Consider the following 13,807-nt stretch of genomic DNA (forward strand, 5'->3'; position numbering starts at 1 on the left):
CTAACTACAAAATAAATAAATAGTAAATAAATTACTAATGTTTTGCTTCTTACACTTTCTTTACACACCTGAAACTTGCCTACAGCACTTATTCATTGTTGCTCTTATAGTTGTGTAAATTGCTTCCTTGTCCTCATTTGTAAGTCACTTTGGATTAAAGCGTCTGCTAAATGACTAAATGTAAATGTAATGTCAAATTGTTAGAAAAATCTAGCCTGACGAAAGCATCACTTGTCTTTAAATGTACAGTTCACCCCAAAATGAAAGATTTAGGTGATTTTTCTTTTCTTCAATTGAACACAGATTTCTTTTTATGAAACCATGGTGTTTGGTCAATTATAAAATGCCAATAATTGGATATCAGGACTGCAAGAGTCCACTGAACCAAATTATAATTCATGGTTCTTGACAAAATATTGAGATAATGGGCTTTATTTTAACAATCTAGGCACAAAGTCTAAACTCTAAAAGCATTAAGGTTGTGTCTTAATCCACTTTTGTTATTTTAAGGGCGGAAAAATAAGGTAATTTTGTTTAAGCGGACAAATTTACTTCCAAACTATTTTTAAATTCAGTTCTAATTTCCAGCAATCGATTAAATGAAGAATAATAATGAAGTGTGCTCAATATGTGCTCAATAATGAAGTGTGCTCAAAACTATAGTTTTATAAGTTTTAAAGTTATATCAAAACACACGTCCTATGGCCCATATGGTCCAAAACCTGAAAGGTGGACAAATCTAAACTTGTTTTTAATAAAACAAATATAAATATGGATGACGCAGTGGTGCAGTAAGTAGTGCTGTCAGCTCACAGCAAGAAGGTTCCTGGTTTGAGCCTCAGCTGGGTCAGTTGGGTTTCTGTGTGGAGTTTGTATGTTCTCCCTGCATTCGCGTGGGTTTCCTCCGGGTGCTCCGGTTTCCCCAACAGCCCAAAGACATGTGGTACAGGTGAATTGGGTTGGCTAAATTGTCCGTAGTGTATGAGTGTGAATGAGTGTGTGTGGATGTTTCCCAGAGATGGGTTGCGGCTGAAAGGGCATCCGCAGCTTAATAAAGATTAATAAAGAGTAATAAATAGACTAAGCCGAAAAGAAAATGAATGAATGAAATATAAATATGCATATCATAAATACTACTACTACTAATAATAACATTATACAAAAGCAAGTTGTCATGAATAAACTGAAAAAAGCCCCCCGAGATGAAGAAGGCGTGGAGGCGGTGGTTTTTATATTTATGTTAAAAAATAAAAATTGTTGCAACATTTTAATCCTTTAATTCTTTTACATTAGTAAAGATATTTTTGTATTGCTATACATCCTGTGTGTATTCAGCAATGTGCACACGTTTAAGGCGCACAACTGACGCTTTCTGTGCTGGACTTTAGACCTGGTTCAGCTGGTCAATCGCTCAGTCTATTTTAGTTCCTCACAATAGCCAACAATGTGCCTTAACACACCTCCATTTCTAGACCATCACACCCATGAGTCCACAAAGCTGCGCAAATGGAAACAACGTGGCACAAAATGTTTAAATTATGGTTGCGTTGGCCTGAAAAAAGCAACACATCATGCCAAACGTGTCTTGCGCCTTGTTGCGCATGGTGTATGATAGGGCTCAATAAGTTGAAGCACTGGATTGGTTTGTGCAAGAAACTGCACATTACTTACAGCATGATTACCTTTAATCCAAAGCATCAGCAAACAGTCCTCCGTGAGTTTGCAACAAAACTATTAAAGAATTTTTGCATCACATTTAGGGCTCCATTATGCTGGAAAATTATGCGATGTTGTTGAGTATTCTGTTAATGATATTTCTTACAATATAACAATTCCCTAGAAAAAATGCTATTTTTACTAGCCATGTTTTTGAATCAATTGTTTATTTAATAATAATACAGGTAAATATATTTTTCTGATCTAATTAATTCTAATACAGACAAAAAAAACTGTCAAAGTGTAAATGTTTAGTGTAAATGTTTAGTCTTTAAAACACTATGAATGAGCCTGACTTGCTCATCAATTGGCAGTATTTATTTTCAGCTCTGGGTTCACCTTTGAGCCACTCCAGCCAATAGCAGAACAGCAACTACTCAGGTGTTGAAGTTAAATATAGTAAGGCCCCTGTTGTGATCGGCAACGGTGTTGCCTCTGCTGGAGATTACTTCCTGTCGTCTGTTGTAATCGCCAGCTGTGTTTTCTCTAAAGAAGTTACTTACTTCCGAACTATAACTCCCAGAACTCTTTGCCCCCATCAACCACTGCAACAGCTGACAATAATCTGGACATTCACACACACACACAGCTGCTGTTTGTTTTCACTGATTACAAGGACTATAAAGACACTTCACTCTCACATGGCCGAGTCTTGTTTCTTCATGAACATTATGAAGCATTTTTCTTGTTTGTTTTTTCTGTTGTTTTTGAATCTTTCCTTGACTACGTTTTTGGACTACGTTTTACACTTGTACTCCTGTTTTACTCCTGTGTTTGACCATTCCCTGTACGGCTTGTCCTGTAATAAACTGCAACTGGATCCGCAAGTCATGTCAGCGTCCACTTTGTAACAGCCCCACCTGACCGGTCAAATTTACGGTAGATCAACAACTATCGCAAAAAATAAATGTAATTTATCACACGTCTTCAATACGCATCTTGCAATACTGGGATAATTGCGATATATTATGCAGCCTTAATCACATTTACATTTCTTCATTTAGCAAACAAATGCAGCATAAGCAGTTCTTGTAAATACATTATGAGACACACCTGGAACTGCAGGGTTAACATCCTCCTCACCCACAATGCACCTGCTGTGTGTTTGTAAGCTTTCTTTTACAAACACACACACATTCCTCCTTCCCCTGACATTTGCGTTACTTGCTGCTTTTTTCTCTCTATTGCTTCCCTCAGTCTGTGTGTGAAGGGAATTCAACCTCTGGATTTTTATTTATTTATTTATCTTGCAGTTCAACAAATTTGGCATGCATGTCGACTTCAAAGCTTAATTCCAGCAGGAGACTTTGTGCTTTTGCAAGGATCTTATATTAGTGCATGTTTCCTCATAAAGAAGATGCTACTATTGTTACACTTTAATGTTGGTAGTACATAAATATGCACATACAATGCAAAAAAAAAAAAAAAAAAAATCTATTTCCTCTTTTCTTTCTGCATGCATCAGATTTTTTTTGGCTGTCATACTTTGTTCACCTAGGCCGCTGAAGATAGTGATAGCTCTCTAGCTTGTGCAGAAAATAATGAGGAGGAACGTCATATCAACACCTCATCTCCATTCTTTTTAGCTGCTTTTTCTTATTCTTCTTTTTTTAAGTGCGAAGTTTCCTCAAATTCCCGTTATAACTTGAGGTGTGTCAATACATGTCGCGGTTTTGACAGATGTTGTGAATATTGGTATATTTAGACAGGTCGCCTAAGGGCAGATTTTAATTAAAACTCCCATCATGGTACTTGCTGTGATTAGTTGTGTGCTGCATTTCAATTAGAAACTATTTAAATTAGATTTGGACTTTTTCTGTGGTGCAGTAGTGAGAGCTTTTCGTTTTCGCGGCTGTGTATACACTTTAAGGTTTCAGAAGTGACATCCACATTTAGAAAATAGTTAATTCCTTATTTTAACTTTGACAACACAGTGAGCAAGCTAGTCATTGGTGCAAAATGATCTGCTGTTCATGCAGTTTGGTTGGGCCACAAAAAAACTGTCCATGTGGAGCACAAGCCATTGAAATCAATGGGTTTCATGGGGATAGAGGTGATCATCTGTGGTGCTTAAAATTGGATCAGTTTGTTCTAGAATGCTCAAAGTGTCTCTAAAAATGCCCACCACACCATTCAACACTACTTTTTATACACATATACACTTATTTACCAATTTACCAATATAAACATACCAATTCACACATACTGCTGCACGTATAACACTCTATATAGTAATATACCTGTACATACACTTGTCAATTTGTATATTTGCATTCAGTATTTACTTCTATTTTAAAATATATTTATTATCTGTTTTTTGTCCTGTCTCTGTCATTCTGTTGCACTGTAGAATCACTGTCAAGAAAACAAATTCCTCGTATTTGTGAACATATCTGGCAATAAAGCTCTTTCTGATTCTGATTTTGATTACAATACACCACCAGTACAAGGCTGAAATGACCCAGGCTTTCATGTTGTTTACACCAAATTCTGACCCAACCAAGCAAATGTCACAGACGAAATTGAGACTCCTCAGACCAGGACATTTTTTTTCCAATCTTTGAAGTGCAATTTTGGTAGCCTCAGATTGCTGCAACAAAACATCAAGAAAGCATTTTCAGCCCCACAACTGCAACTCACTGGGTATGTAATCTTTTTTGTTCCAGAAGTGACAACCGCATTTAGAAAATAGTGAATTCCTTATTTTAAACGTGAATTCCTTAAATAGTGGTAATATGAACATGATTGTCTGATAAAATCGCCTACAAAGTCTCATTGGCAAGTGAATTTGTTCCTTTTCACACTAATGATATTTACAGGATCTTGTTATTAACGAATATAGGATTATTTTATGTGCAGTTCTTAGGACAACACCAAATAAATTTCACAACACAACTTAACAGTGGCATGGCACTGTGGCTTAGTGGTTAGCACTGTTGCCTCACCACAAGAACGTTGCTGGCTCGAGTTCTGGCTGAGCCAGTTGGCATTTCTGTGTGGAGTTTGCATGTTCTTCCTGTGTTGTCATGGGTTTCCTCCGGGTGCTCCGGTTTCCCCCACAGTCCAGAGACATGCACTATAAGTGAACTGAATAAACTAAAATTGGTCGTAGTGTATGAGTATGTGCGAATGTGGGAGTGTATGGGTGTTTCCCAGTACTGGGTTGTGGCTGGAAAGGCATCCGCTGTGTAAAACATATGCTGGAATGGTTGGTGGTTCATTCTGCTGTGCCAACACTGGATGAATAAGGGACTAAGCCGAAGGAAAATGAATGAATGGATGAACTTAACAGTCTGTGATTTGTTATCAAATACTGTGGGTTAACTTTAGGGAAAGGGTTTAGCTTCTCATTGAGATGTACAAGATAAATGGGTATCTGAAAGGTACAACAAAACGCACCCTAACTACAGTATTTCACATTCACAAAAATTCTGACTGCACCCACATGGTTGTCATCTGAAATGTGCAACAAAACATACCCAGAGGAACAGATATTCTGTTTCGCAAAAATGTAGGTGATTCTTGTATTTGCAATGAGTTAGGGCTTGAAAATGCAACCATTGACACAATTATAACTATAGCAAAGTTCTGGCAACTCACTATTTTTGACAAATGTAATATAACAGGCCAGACACTTTTTTTGGCTCACCGAAAGAGTTCCAAACAGAGTCATTTGAGACCCTAAATTTGTTTCTGAATAAATCAGCCATTTTGAGAGAATATTTTGAATGAATTATTCAGTTGAATCTCTCATAAAGACAAAGACTTTTGTCAGCTCCTGGCAGTTTTAGTGTCATATTTTTTTTTAATAACCAGGCCTATTTTCATTTTGACAATATCGCATTGCTCTAGTTATCGTTCATGTAAGAAGAAAAAATGGTACAGGATAAGTTACACTAATAGCAAATAGTCGTTTATTGATGGTGGTTTTTTGAACATGCACGCACAGGAAATAAAGTAACTCATTTAACATGCAGTCTGGTATCATATACTCTGCATTACTTGTTGTATAATTTGTCTTTAAGCTTTTGTTCTTCCCGTGAGAGACTCAAATGCGACAGTCTGACTGTCTAAGATGGGGAAACGGCAGACTGTCTCAGTCTGGTATTGATTTTAGAAGAGAATGTTTTAGCCCAAACATGGCATGACCACAGGGTTAATGAATGATGCCAAATGTGATTTGAACCAAGCTTTTTCAACTTAGTTGTCTAAGTATGTGATGTCTACAATGTGTTGTCACTGATAACAAATAATATGGTATTTTAAATTTAAATGAAGAAACTTCTGAACAGTACATAATTATTTATTTATTTATGTTTTACCTAATGGTTAGGTTTGGTTAGGTTTTTATGTAGAAGTACTTGTATAGCCTGGCTTATATGTAGAGATATGTATCTTCTAGTATATGTTTGTTATGCATAGGTTTTTTTAAATGTTTTTATGTCCAGTGCTGTGTTTGTATTCATGATTAATTATGTAGCACCGTTGTCCTCCAAGACACAACATGTCTTTCCTCTGTATGTCCACATATGTAGCGGAATGACAATAAAGCTCAACTTGAACTTGAACTTTGTTAGTATTTGACCCCAATTAACCACTATTGGGGGTTAATACAGCCAAGCAGTTATTAGAGTGTAGACTTATGAATGTCTTTGAGTCTTGATTAAAATTCTTGGCCAAAACTGAAAACTCTGGATACACTTGGCGTTATATTGAAAATGCTTTTATAGTAATTATTTATTATATTATTTAAAAGTATAAAGTAACTTTGAAAGACTTTTTAACCCAATAACTTAAAATATACCAATTTCTTAAAAAAAACACAAGCCAAAAAATGAAATAAGCCAGGTATGTTAGCAGTAGCAACAAATATGCTACATAGAAATGTCCTGTTGACATATATAAATAAGTATGTGTACATGAGTGAAATGCTGTTGAGCCGAATTGAGCTATTTTAACTTTGACAACAGCGTTGGCTAGTCAGTGGTGCAAAATGATCTGCTACTCTTGCACTTTGGTTGATCCCGGAAAAAACTGCCCTTGTGCAGCGCAAGCCATTAAAATGAATGGGTTTCATGGGCATAGAGGTGGTCAGTAACTATATTCAGCCTATCTTTGGTGCTTAGAAATGGATCAGTTGGTGCTAAGAGGCTCAGAGTGTCTGTAAACATTCCCTCCACACCATTACAATCCACTAGCAGTACAAGGCAGGATGGTTGGAAGGACCCAAGCTTTCATGTTGTTTTTTCCAAGTTCTGACCCAACCATACATGTGTCACAGAAGAAATTGAGACCCATCAGACCAGAAAATCTTTTTTTCAATCCTTGAAGTGCAATTTTGGCGAGCATGTGTGAATTGTAACCTCAGATTGCTGCAACAAAGCATCAAGAAAACATTTTCAGCCTCACAGCTGCAACTCACTGGCTATGTGGTCTTCTTTTCAGAAGATTTGGTCTAAAACCCTACGTGAAAGCTCCAGAGAACACAAGTAAATCAGCAGTTTCTGACAGCTTGGCTGGCACTAAACACTATACCACGTTTAAAGTCAATTTAACAGGGTTCTCACAGGTCATAGAATTTCTAGAACATTGTGTCATTTTAAAAGCCCAGACATTGAAATTTTTATGGAAAGTCGTGAAATATCCTAGATTTTGTTTGTCACTTTAAATTTTTGGTTCCATTTCTTTAAAATTCTTTTAAGAAATTTCTGTGCTGTCTTTATTATTGCATAATCTGTATGGTTAGGCTTTTCAGGTCCATTTTATTTCTTTACTGCTTATCATTCCGGCTTCAGAATGAGAATATATATAAAAATGATAGAAAAACTATGTAATATTTGTAAAATTATTATCGAGCTATCAAATATGGGAGAGTGAGCACTTCGAAGCCACATAAACAGTAAGGAGATGATTATTCAGACCATGTTTTCTTTTTTAATTTGCTACTTTTCAAATTGTTTTTGAATGTAAACACGCATGACATACTTCAAATATTGCAGTGCCACTCATCAATGCCAGTTCCAAAGCAGCCGACCAATCAGAAGAGCTCGAAACAAGAGTTGCATGTGTCTGTTGACAGGTACTCAGTGCTGTGTCCGTGAATGAGTCCTACAGTAAGTGCCTCAGATGATTTTCAAGCTCTGGAATAAATTAGCCACGATTGTTTTTATAGTGGATATTAAAGTCCTACAAAATGATAGTCAAGCTAAATCCATTTTAAAAATCTGTTTTTCTATTTATTTTAGGCGATATAAATTCTGCTTTTTAGTCAGTGAAAGTCAGGGACAATGATATTTGACATTTGGCTTAGAATGGAAAACCTGATGAAATTATCTTTCTTCTCCATTCTGGTAGTCTGAACTTCAGCAGGTCATTTTGACCACGTCTATTCCTACTGTATTCAGTTGCTGATTAAATATTTGCATCTTCAAGCAGATTTTAATTCTGTAAAATGATGATCTGATTACTCATGTGCGAAACAAGAACTGTCACTGTCATTTTACACCAAACAGTGAGAATTACTCTCATGTACGGGTTTAATTGCATAACAGCATCAGCACCTGCACCACTGCTTTGACAGCAGCGTTTGCATCTCTTTGTCCCGGATGCCGATCTCTTCCTCTGGTTGGCTCTGAGGATTCAGGTTTGACTGAGGCATGGCATCTGTCTCCATGGGGGCTCATTAGAGAGAGTTAGAGGTGCGCAGTGGGAAGGCGATTAGAGGATTTTTTATGTGATTTTTGTGTGGTGTGCTCTCTACTGTCTCCACTCAGAGAGTCACTCTGGAGTCCTGCCGGCTGATTTACATCTGCAGCGGTCGCTATTGTGTGTTGGTCCATTTGTTCATTTAGGAGTGATGAATTGTGGATTCTGTGCTGGCTTTTAAAGGTAATGGAAAATTGGTGGATAGTTCTGATTGTTACATTTGATTGGATAAGCCATGGGTTGAAGTTGAGAAGTAGCCTGTAATTGCACGTTAATGCACAATAATGCATTAGTAAATGTTGAACTATGATTGATAAATGCTGTACATGTATTGTTCAATTATTAGTTCATGTTAGCAAGTACATTAACTAATGAAATCCTATTGTAAAGTGTGACCATTATATATTATGGGTACGCTGTAAAAAAATCTTGCTTCTTAAAATATTTCAGTTGAATCAAGTTAACTTTTCTAGCCATCCCAACTTATATCAGTCAAACCAACTAAAATATTAAGGTAAACTTTGTATTAGTAAAAAAATATGTGGTTACAACCTGATTATTCATTAAAATAAGTTAAATTGACGTAAAAAGATTTGTTGTCATGACTTTTTTCATATTTTTATTATAGTGTAGTTGACAAATCAGCAGTAAAAATGCTTTTTTTTTTAGAAAATGCCATTTTTTATTAATGAAAAGTTGGAAGTCTGGTGTTTGGCAGACATTTAATAACACATCAGGTCCATGGAAGACAAAGAAATGTTTAACCATTTACTGCATTTTAAATGATGAAAATACAAATGATATTTTTTTTGTGTCACGTGTGACGATGAAAATGCAGTCACGTCATCAACCCATATGTAAGCTCTATTTTTAGTTTTAGGGTGCATGAGCAAAGTTTTTTTTTTTGCATTGCAAAAATGTTACATTTTTTCCTCTTGTTGTTAACGGAAGCGTCTCGTTTTTAAAACACCAGCATTTTATGCTCACCGCTGAGCACTCTATGCTTTTAAACTCTTTGACATTTCGAGAAGCACTCGGAACTGAGCTGTTTTTTAGAACAACACTAAAACGCTTCGGTGGACATGCACTTATTCTACATTTTCTAATAATTATAACTAAAATCAAGCTGTACCCTATATTTGTTTGTGTTAAAACTGTTTTCTCCCAGGACAATGCCACATTATGCATAATGCCACATATCTTGTGAACTGCTATTGGCATTAAAGGGTCCTGACACCCCCCACTTTCGGTTCAGGTCTACCTCAGAATTTTTTCAAAAGATGCAACATAATGGGCGTGGAGCTCCGCGAGCAAAGGGCAGGACTGGGCGTGGCCAGCAGGGGAGAAGGAGGGGAGCAAACAACTATTGTCAGTTAGCTCATAAAATGAGACACAAACCGTGAGGAGACGCATGATTTTATAGCTTACAAAGTTAAAATGCAAAGAAATAAACTGTGATTTAATGCCCTGCTACATTTGTTATTCGTAGTTTCATATACAGATAACCACAATTTATGTCAATATAAAGATCATCATGTTCATATAAACACGATAAATGAGCACTTTTCCCTCAATACCCTGGGTCTGAATGCAGACTCAGTGCAGCAGGTCTCTTGCCCTGTATATTTTGACCATTAGCCCTGTTGGTAATCTGGAGGATTTAGGCAAACACAGAATGTGTCTAAATGGCGATGTGTCTAAATGTGAACGAACTCCTGATAAAAGACAAAGTCCACCATTTTCCAATTCTCGTGCTGCTCTCCCGACAAAAATGCTTGCTGCACACAAACAGCTTTGCTATATCGGCCCTGACAGCGTCGCGGGGAAGAACATGCAACAAACCCCGTGGATCATGGAAACAAACACATACAACCCATCATGAATGGCTAAATACTGTGTGCCGTGGGTTCGTGTTTCACAGCTTGGCACTGGCAGGTCTGCCTTGCCTTCGGAAAGCACGTGCAGTCATAAATAATTAAGAAGCAGGCTCTTCTCATAGGATAAGAAAACTCCGCTATGAATAATAATGAGAAACTGACACGTCATCTTTGTACTTGCAGTTTTGAGCTACGTCACCGATTTTGATCCCGCCCCTAAAATCATTTTAAACTCGGAAGCTGAAATTATCTGACAGCTCAAAATTATCCAGTTTTTTCCCCAATTAAAGCTGAAAGGTGCTAACATTGTCTTAACTGATGCTCAACACACACAAATCTTTTAACATCTCAAAAAAGTACTCGAGGGATTCGTGAACCTTTAAACTATTTTTTTTAATAACCTGCAGTGATCAATTATTAGCAGTAAGACCTGAAATTTTCAAGAATTTAGTGTCATGTTTGACTTAACATTCCCATTTCTGAACGTCAACTTTGGTAAACCCTTTGTCACGGTTGTAAGTTTGTGCTCTCGCCTGATTGTTTGTTTTTTTCCCTTGTGCACGTGTTACTGTCTGTGTTGTTTTGGTCACGTGTTTGGCATCATCAGCTGTTCTGATTAGCCAGCCAGCTGTGGCTCATTATTGCGACTGTATCTGGGTGGTGTCCCTTTGTCTTCTGTGTCAGTTCTTTTGGTTGTTCACATGCTCTGTCTCTTGTTTAGGACTGGTGTGGACCTGTCTCTGGATTCCGGTTCGACTTTTGTTTATCTGTTTGACTTCTGTGTTTACCGACACGATTACTTCACTCCTTATTTTCTCCTTGTTTATTTATATTGACCTGTGGGTACTGTATATTACCTCTGGACAACAAATGCCTTGCAATTGGATTCTCTTTTCTTTAAGATGTGTGACACCCTTATTGCTTAAAAAAAACAAAACAAAACATAGAATTGATCAGAAAATGCTTCCACATGAAAGATGCCAGTACCATAATACACACACAACTGTCATTGTCCGAAATTATTCATTATGCATTATGAATTAATTCGTCATCCCAGAGTAAGGTCAATCCCAGCGATCTCCTGGCCCTTTTGAGTCACAAATTGACATGTAACAACAGACACTTCTCCTTCATCAGACGCTCTCAGCCATGAGCTCTGACTCCAAGTTCACCTGTGTCAATCATATGTTTGTTTGTCAGACATTTCCCAGTGAAGTCGGTAAGGAAAACACGCTTTCCAGACACGCTTCAATGGGCTTGGCTCATAGCTGTTGTGTTTGCTCTGTCCCTGTAGTGTTTGCATGACTGCGCTCAGATTTAGCCTTTTTGTTGGTGGTCTCAGAAGGGAAGGTGTAAACGCTGGATTAGACCTTGTCGTTCATTTGAGATTCTAGCTTATTGTTTGGATGTTATATGGTGTGTATTGAATATTATTGCGTACCGTGGCCCAAAACAAGACATTTATTGGGTTCTGTGAGGTCTGTAAGGAGGACAACATGGATGGAAAAAATGATGACCTAAAGTTTTTGTTCAAATGTAAATAATAGCCGAAAACTTTTTTTTTTTTTTCCACAATGATGCTTTTTGTACATCATCTTACTATCTATGTCTGTGTCATTTGCAAATAAAACCACTTTAACTTTAAGGAATAAAAATTTTAAGTCAGAATTTGCCTGAGGTATGAACAATTTTAGGCTTGACTGTGTGCATGCATATATATAAATATACAGTACATACATACATACATGCATACATACATACATACAGTTGAAGTCAGAATTATTAGCCCCCCTGTATATTTTTCCCCAATTTCTGTTTAACGGAGAACACATTTCTAAACATAATAGTTTTAATAACTCATTTCTAACAATTTATATTTTACTAGATCTTTTTCAGGACACTTCTATACAGCTTAAAGTGACATTTAAAAGCTTAACTAGGTTAGTTGGGTTAACTAGGCAGGTTAGGGTAATTAAGCAAGTTATTGTATAATGATGGTTTGTTCTGTACACTATCAAAAAAATATACAGCTTAAAGAGACTAATAATTATGCCTCTAAAACCGCTTTTAAAAAATTTAAAACTGCTTTTATTCTAGCTAAAATAAAGCAAATAAGACTTTCCCCAGAAGAAAAAATATTTTCAGACATACTGTGAAAATTTCCTTGCTCTGTTAAACATCATTTGGGAAATATTTAAAAGGGGGCTAATAATTCTGACTTCAATTGTATGTATGTATGTATGTGTATATATATATATATATATATATATATATATATATATATATATATATATATATATATATATATTTGAGAGAAAAATTGAGAGAGAGAGAGAGAGAGAGAGAGAGAGAGAGAGAGAGAGAGTGTCGAAAAAAAGCCAATCATCTTCACTTCAAAATAGGATTTTGTCCTTTTCCTTTTTTAAAATACAGATCTTCCGGTATTTTAATGACAAATGTCATGAGCGCAGTATTACAAATCAAGATCGCATTCTTGTAATACAAGCATGTAAATCTCTTTGCTTGCGCGCCGATTTCCTCTGTTTGTGCTTAAAACTTCTAGCACGCCCTCAAATATACGCTGCACAAATATATGCAAGCACAGATTTTCTTGTTTGCTCACAAATAAACACTGCTGAAGTGTGATTTAATGTATTTATGTAACAAGTCTGACTCCAACATTTATTAGATTTGCTAGGAACATTTATGAATGTCTCTGATAGACCTACAGAACGGCATTGATGCGTCCTGAAGTAAAGTGAAACGGCCTTAAACTCTAGCAAGGTAAAGAGATTGTATGCAGAACCATAGACCTTTATGCATGAATAAAGCATAATTATGGAAAGTGGTTATTACGCAATTATGGTTCATCATAACTGAAAGCTACGATGTGTTTGCTGGCCTCACGCATCGCACTGCACTGTCAGTCGGTCAGCATGTAACCTTAAAGGCTTTAAGTAAATAACGCACAGCACTACTATGATTACAGAAACGTTTGCTCTATTATAATTCACTCACATTTCAATACATTTTGGTGTGATTATTAATCGCTATTAAAAAACAAAAAAAACAAAAAAATGTTTTGAATGAGAAGCTGAATGTAGCCATGGCGGGGATGAATTTTGGTGTGGCGCCCCACCATGGAAAAATAAATGTAGCAGAAACCATGTACTGTATATATTCTTTTTTCTCGAGACATTGAGGCAGCAATAAATCTTAAAGTGATGATGATAAAAATATTAATAAAAACTAATAATAATTAGTAAAAAAAAATGAGTTCAAATGGTTATGCTGAAAACTAATTGACATAATGTAACAGTGAATAACAGAAATAGTCACAAATCTAGTTTAAAATATGCAACAAATTACTAAATAAAAAAACCTCAAATATAAAGTCATAGTTACAAAAGTATATATAATAATGACAAATATATGACATATTTACTAAGATACTATACATGTTCTAAAATATTAAATCAGATTTACTTATCGCCATTGTATTCCAAATC

The 13,807-nt window shown here is 36.2% G+C and overlaps 1 protein-coding gene and 1 long non-coding RNA gene across 9 annotated transcripts in view; one reads left to right on the forward strand and one right to left on the reverse strand.

Moving 5' to 3' along the window:
• Window positions 1–3,129, reverse strand: part of LOC141375331 (uncharacterized) — a 314,549-nt gene extending 311,420 nt beyond the window's left edge. Inside the window, exon 1 of the long non-coding RNA XR_012383218.1 lies at window positions 36–3,129. This is a non-coding gene — a long non-coding RNA (uncharacterized lncRNA). The remainder of the gene's footprint in view (window positions 1–35) is intronic.
• The window catches only part of nav2a (neuron navigator 2a), a 386,862-nt gene that overhangs the window by 104,186 nt on the left and 268,869 nt on the right, over window positions 1–13,807 (forward strand). The gene's annotated exons all lie outside the window — the stretch shown is intronic.

This window comes from Danio rerio, chromosome 7 (genome assembly GCF_049306965.1).
Source record: "Danio rerio strain Tuebingen ecotype United States chromosome 7, GRCz12tu, whole genome shotgun sequence".
NCBI lineage: Eukaryota > Metazoa > Chordata > Actinopteri > Cypriniformes > Danionidae > Danio > Danio rerio.